Below are 7513 nucleotides of genomic sequence, written 5' to 3' on the forward strand. Positions count from 1 at the left end.
GCATGCATACACACAGGTACAATAGCACATTTATATACATACTCCTTTAAATGTATGTAATCTAAGTGTGTGAGATGTGTTCTCCTGTCTTAAGGGGGGACATTGACATTATGCTGTGCATCAAAACAGGTGACTAAGAGTTGCTTTGTCACCTGCCCCATGGGTGAAACTACACTCTTAGTCGCTGATTCTTTAACCCAGTGCTCTCTCGGTTGGTATATCCCTAGGCAGTTTGTCGGTTAGCAGTACCAGCATGCCCTCTGCTCACCCTCCTGCACCATGTCCTGCACGTACCACACAAACACAGATGTATGCTTGGCTGTCATAAAAGCCCATGTGCCAGGCCGCCCACCAAGGCAGATTTTCCCGATGCTCTTGGAGTTCTGTGCAGACAGGAACACCAGAGACCCCTGAAGAGATTTCAGCATAACAGCAAAGGCATGGGGAACCAGCTGCTGCCCCTCGGGGTGTGCTCAGAAGATCCATGAAAGCCATGGAAAGATCATCTGGACCCCTGGTCCAGTATCCACCTTAACTCCCCTTTGTCTCCCAACCTGCCCTACATGCTGCTTCTAGGGATTTGGCATTGATGGGGGTAGGGGAGATGGGGGAGGTTGGCAGCTCCATGCCACCTGCTGGAGGCCCCCACAGCCAAGTGTGGGTCTGCTTCCAGCTGTGGGCCTCTGTTTTCTTGGTTGGAGGAATCTGGGATGAAGAACTGAGGTTTCTTGGCCTTTGCCCCACTTACAGGCCAACAGGTGGGCCTGCCAGTCCTGAAGATGCTGACAAAATCTCATAACCACTGGAGAAGGGACTGCTAATAGCATGAACGCCCTGTGTTCAATAACCCAAAGGCTCCTAAGAGGGGCTATACACAAACTGGCCCATCACTAACACTGAAATGAGCATTGCCTATAAAGAAAAACACTGGGTGGGTAGCCCACCGGCCCTTGCATAGAGACAAGTCAATGCTGCCCACTCCACAGATGTCCTTAGAAAGTCAAGAATCAAAGTAACTGATTGCAAAATGTAAGAGGCCAAAAACTTGCCCCGTGTGCCACCCCCAGCAAGTGGCTCCCCGGTCCCAGCAGAAGAGCTCTATGTGTCTGCTGAGCCTGGGAGAAGAGGCTTGTCCTGGACTGTCGCTGTTTCTTGTGTTATTTTGTCAAGACGCCTGCCCTCCACAGCTCAGTCACATCGAAGCAGCACCCACCTCCACAGCATGGCAGACTTGGCTCTGGGGATCACTTTCCTCAAAGTGCAGGTAATTGTCTGCCCTAAACAGGGCACCAGCAGCAACTGAGATCAAGTCTTCTCAGAGTGGCCCACCCCACTCTGAGACTGAAGAGTCACCTGAATTTGGGGATCAGGGAGCCCATGTCCTTCCCCACATAATGAATAAATCTCATCTGACTCTCAAGAAACAGGTACCTGTTAGCAAGGAGAGGGCAAAACAACCACCGAGTGAAATACAGAGAGGGAGGGGTCAGCCTGCCGGGGAGGGGCGGAGAGCAGAGGGAGATGCTGGGTACTAGGGGAGCTGAGGAACCAGAGCCCAAAAACACACCCTGGCCCTGCTCTTCCAACAGCTAACTCAGCACCGTTATCTTCTTATCTATCTGCCCCTCATGGCTAGAAACCGTGATTCAAGATAGAAATAAATAAACAGAATACCACAACACCCAACAACTTGAGAGCCTGAGGCAGGAGGATCACCTGAGCCCAGGAGTTTAAGGCCAACCTGAGCAACACAGCAAGAATCAAGATAAAACAGAATGTAGAATTGAAAAACACATGTGGCCAGTGTGGGTGTTTGTCACTCTGCTCCTGTGAGGAAAGACAGGTAAACAGGCACAGAGAGCATGGTCAATGTGTTCTTTTCATCCCACATGAGCTTAGGCAAGAAATCAGCTCTCATCACAGCAACTTGGGACCAAGTGCAGGTTGGGAATGGGTCCTTGGCCTGGCTGTGCTCTGGAATAACCCCGTGGGCTGCCACACCCCATGCCTGAGATCAAAACTAGGGACCCAGAGACCTAATCCAGCGAGATTTGCTTCTCGGCCCTGACTTGCAGCTGAAAAGGTGAGTGTACCCTCAGAAGAAAAGAGTGTTTAACTTAACTCACCCAAGATCAGAATTGGACTCCTCACCTACATCTAAGCTGTGCTAGCGCTAATGGTAGTCCAGTTATAGTACACTGCCATTGGAATCCAGAAAACCTCCCAAGAATTCCAAAACCATAAAGGTCTTGGCACCACACAGGAGCACACTCCGGGCTTGATCTCTGAACTCTCAGGAGCCATGCCATGCCAGCAAGGCGGTGGTGGATGTGGTAGTGTAGCTTCGGGCCAGCCTGGTCTACACAGTGAGAGTTTATCTCAAAGAGAAGAAACAATGATAAGACACTACGGCTCCCCAGCCCCAAACACAAATGGTCCCTAAATCCCTTTCAAATAGAACATCCCCTATTTACCATGTGGAACGGGGACAATGCTAAGTTCACATAGATGGGTCTTCCAGTCTCACAGCTGAGCCTCAACTGCTGTCATTCACCACCATGGGTGTAGGGGTCAGGACAGGCTGCCCAAATATTGCCGCTTGGCTTCTGAGAAACCAGTATCTGGAAGGTTCTTCTTACTCGGCCCCCCAATGTAGGGCATGCCCCCTACACACATGTACACACACACACACACACACACACCACACATGCCCCCACTATTCCAAGGGAGTGTAGGGATCCTTAACTCCCCAGGAGAACTCTTTCTAGAACTTGGCCACCATACCTCATGCAAATTCTGACTGTATGCAGTTGTTAAAATCGGACACTAGAGGGCAGTGAGTCCACATCCTCAACACTTCCCTGTTCAACCCTGCCGGTAATTATAGCCTTCTTCAATCTGTTTCCTTTGATGGGTCTCTCAGAAGCCAGGCACTGCGCTAGACAGAGCCTCCAGGGGACACTGCCAGCCAGCATTGGCTTCTGGTTCCTTCTACAATCTGGACAGGAGACTGCTGGCTCTGAGTTCTGAGCAGACCATGGAGTTTGTGCACCTATGGTCCATACTGAGAGAAGCTGAGAATCATAGATCTCACAGTAGAAATGCACAGGTGGACAAGGTTGAGACGATCGGTGTGTAGTGGCGTCGTTGGAACCCAAGGAACCTGGCTGTTCCTCCAGTGGGAGGGTTCAGATACTTCTTTTAAAACACCTGACATAGAGGGCTGAGGGCTGCTCAATAAGTATTTTAGGGGCGTTTGGTGTGTGTGTGTGTGGTTCTTTTGTTTGTTTGTTTCTTGGTTTTGCTGACATAGGCTGTCTTTCACTATATAAAGGTAGATGCTATTCTTTTGTCTAGAAGTCAACACTCTTCTTTAATGAGCTCTCAAAGCTTCCGAGGCCATCAGGGTTCCTCCAAACTATTCCAGTTATCGATGTACAGTGGGCTTTAATTTGCACCGTGTGAGAGAGATTATCTCCACTCAAAGGAAACCAGAGGGGCTGTGTCCCAACAGCAGCAAGTGGTTTGAAGATACCTAAGGAATCAGCCAGAACCCACCCATCCCACCGTAAGATGCAAAGAGAAGAGGAGGGGTGATTTATAGGGATGCAGTAGGAGACTGTTTGAGAGAGTCCTGAGGGGATTGTGTCCCTGGGATTCACTTCTGCCATGCCCATCTGCCTCAATACCCAAAGAGCACAGTAACTAAGAGTCTCACAGGTTCAGGCAGTGTGGTTTGTATGCACCATCCACGTGTTGCTGGTTTGCAGTCTCATGGATACAGTGAGATTGGGGGTGTGATGGTTTGACTAAGAACAGACCCTGTAGGCTCAGATATTTGAATTCTTAGTCACCTGGGAGTGGAACTCTTTGAAAGGATTAGAAGGATTAACAGGTGTGGCCTTGTTAAAGGAAGTGTGTCACTAGGGGGTGGACTTTGAGGCTTCAAAAGTTCATTCCAAGCCCAATCTCCTCTCCTCTCCTCTCCTCTCCTCTCCTCTCCTCTCCTCTCCTCTTCTCCCCCCCCCCCCCATATGCTTACAGATCAGGATGCAGTAGCTCTCAACTACTTCTCCAACACCATGCCTGTCACCATGTTCCAGCCCCAATTAAATGTTTCTTTTATAATAGTTGCCTTGGTCATGTGTCTCTTCACAGCAGTAACAGTCACCAAGACATGTTCATGGCATAGAGACAGGCAGGATCCCATTGAGAGCCAGACGGGCAAACAAAGATGTGTATATTCTCAGACCCTGATTGACTGGGCGTGTGGAATAGGGACCAGTCAGAAGAAAACCTGTCAAACCAGAGGAGAGCAGAGGCTGTCGTCCCTAAGGCTGGTGACTGTCTGTGGAATCCATTCCCCTAGCTGGGATGCCTTGTCTGGTCTCAGTGGGAGAGGATACACCTATCCCTGCAGAAACTTGATGTGCCAGGGTGGGAGGATGCCAGGGGAGGCCTCCACCCTCACAGAAAAGGGAAGGTGGAAATATGGGGGGACTGGGAGGGGGTATCTATGGGGATCAAAGTGAATGAATAAGCTAACCGAAAAAAGAAAAAACGAATGAAACGAAACAAATCTAAAAAGAAATAAAAGAAAAAAGAAAGGAATGAAAACAAATACAAAATAAACAAAATGCTAAAACCCAAACTGCAAACACCCTCCAAATTAAAAAAAATACAGAATAACCTCAAAATAAAAATAAAAAACAGAAACAAAAATAAATAAACCCAAACCAGAGAACAGAAAACTAAAAACCAAACTAACAAACCAAAATAAAATCTGAAAAGTAAAACTGGCTAAAAGCTAAATGGGTGTCAGTTCCGTGGATTAAGAACAGTGTTAGTGGTAAATATTTGTTCAGACAGCGTTTCTCTATCTACATAGCTATATCTGTCCTGGAAATCACCTGGCTAATAATTTTTTTTAAGAAAAAGGATTAATGGAAAGTAAAAAGAAACAAATGAAAAAAGAAAACATCAAAAAAAAAAAAAGAAACAACAACAAAAAAGGGCTCCAAATACAACATTAAAACACCCACAAAATCAAATGTCAAGTAAGTAAAAAGAAGGAGGCAGAAGTCACAACCAGAACAGAACAGAACAGAAGTCTCCACAAACAGAGGCTGGGGAGGTGACATCCACTCCTAGGAGGACAAGCTTCTGGATTCTAACCAAGAATCCATTTTTAAAAAAACTTTAAGGGGCTGGGGATTTAGCTCAGTGGTAGAGCGCTTACCTAGGAAGCGCAAGGCCCTGGGTTCGATCCCCAGCTCCGAAAAAAAGAACTAAAAAAAAAAAAAAAAACTTTAAAAATGGTAATAAAAATCCAAGCCAGAAAGCACAAATTTTTAATTTCACACTAGAGCGAGACCTGGGGCTTATCACCTGGCCAGCCCAGCCTCCTTGTTGATCTCTGGGCCAGTGACTCTGCTTCAGAAAATAGTGGGCAGCCCATCTAACCTGTGGTGCCTGGGGTTAAGGGCTGGCCTCGCCTGAAACACAGAGGCATAGACAACCATACCCACATGTAGAGGGCCGCAATAACATTCGCCACCACTAGATGGCGCTGGCTTCCACTGCGCCCCACGTGGAAGGCCAGGATAGCCTCCGCCATTAAAAGATGGCGCCAGCCTTCGCCACGCCAGCCGGCTCCCTTTCAGGAAGTTAACTGTGCGCATGTGCAAGAGTGCCTTCGTGCCAGGTCTTTGCGCACTCTGGGGCGTGCCTTATGAGATCATGGGTAAACAACCAATCAGGTGTGGATGAGCCACACTAGGGTGTTTATAAGCGCGCCATGTTGGCGCGGCGGGCGCTTCCTCTTCTAAGATTAATAAAGTTGGTCACAGTAAGGATTTCTATGTACCCGCGTGTTTCCTGCCGGCGGGAAATCGCGCGCGGGACATTTGGTGCCGAGAACCCGGGACACAAAAAAGCTACATCATCGCCGGTGCCAAGAGGAGGCTCTGTTACACAGAAGAAGTCCAGAAGCTGTGGGATGCGGGTAAGACTCTGAGAGACTATGTTTAGCCTTGATCTGTTCCAGCTTAGTCCTCTGCTGGACGCGGCAGGAGCCGCTATGGTTGCTCTGGCAGCCCTCAGGTTGTTTCTATTGACCTTTGAGTTTCTAGTTACCGCCAAACGGCATCAGAGGTCGTGTGGGAACTGCCCAGTTGTAACAGCAAAGTGGAGAGTGTTGGGGGAAGGGCGAAGTGTGTCAGAAACAGAGGGTAGTGAAAAGTTGCAACGAGAAAAGGATCCTGACCGATCTCAAGCACCAGGCCCTTCTAATTCGGAAGCGAAAGATTGGGGAAAGAACGCCCCGGGTGAGGAGAAGGGAGGAGATAAAAGGAACACAACATTTTGGGAGAAAAATTTTGTCTTTGTGCCTGTAAGAAGTGTGCTTAAGCTCCGGCTTTGCAGAGTCATACTGATTAGGCTTGATAGAGGCAAACCGCCTGAAAATTTATTCAGGAGAATCAAACAAAAGGACATCTCAGTGCCCGTGCACAGCCTGATGGAGTTAATGTAATTGGGTTGTGAGTAAATATATTCAGGGCTGTGTTTCACTTCCATACCATTGGCAAATGTCAGTCGTTCTGCTCAGATAATATATCTCAGTATCTTACAGGAATTTCAACACGTTGGTGGACTAGTCCAGGAATTGAGACAATCCATCGCCCATATCGACTCCACTCGAGTGGATAGTCACCGTGAACACCATCTGGTTTTTTCCCTCTTTGTCTATTGTTTGTCTCTGGTGCACCAGGATGTCCCCATGTCTGTCAGTGTATGTCTGTGGTTTTTATTTCTTGTTGTTTAAATGTCTTATGTTTCATGTTCAAAAGAAAAAATGGTAAAAACTTTATCTGCCGGTCGTTCACATCTTGACTTGGTTTTAACTCGTTTCAAAAGGGAACAAATGAATAAAAAACAGTTTCAATCGGGTCTTTGAAGCCCTGTGCCTGGAGCCAGGTGTCTAGATTAGCTGGAGAAGCTGGCCAGAGGCTAAGCGTCTACACGAGCTGATCTTAAAGGCGCCAACAGCTTCTCAGTTTCTTCGATACAAGAGTTGATAGCTGATTCTCTTAGAGAGATTCCTGACTTATTATTTGACTCAACAGGTGACAAGGTGCTTCTCTTAAAATCATAGCTAAAAAGGTAAAAATGGTGTTTGGTCTAAATATTAAAGATATGTGTAGCCACTTCAATTTTGTTTCTCATCGGTTTTAAATGTATAAATATGCTCTACTTGCCTTGGTTATGGACTATTGGCTTTCAAGTTATTGGATATGGTTAAAAAGGTATAATATTGGTAACAGAAAGTTGACATAAAGCTGGTAATCTGGATGGAGTCATTCTAGATAGCGTGTGACATGGGCCAACCTAGGGAGACAGGTCTAAATTGAGGTAATGTTTTTATGGAATTCTTATTCTAGGAACCAGGCTTCTAAAAGAATTTAGGACATTGTCTCTTTGTTGAGGTATTGGAGACCTCACCATCGTTCATATA

The sequence above is a fragment of the Rattus norvegicus genome, chromosome 1 (genome assembly GCF_036323735.1).
Source record: "Rattus norvegicus strain BN/NHsdMcwi chromosome 1, GRCr8, whole genome shotgun sequence".
NCBI classification, from domain to species: domain Eukaryota; kingdom Metazoa; phylum Chordata; class Mammalia; order Rodentia; family Muridae; genus Rattus; species Rattus norvegicus.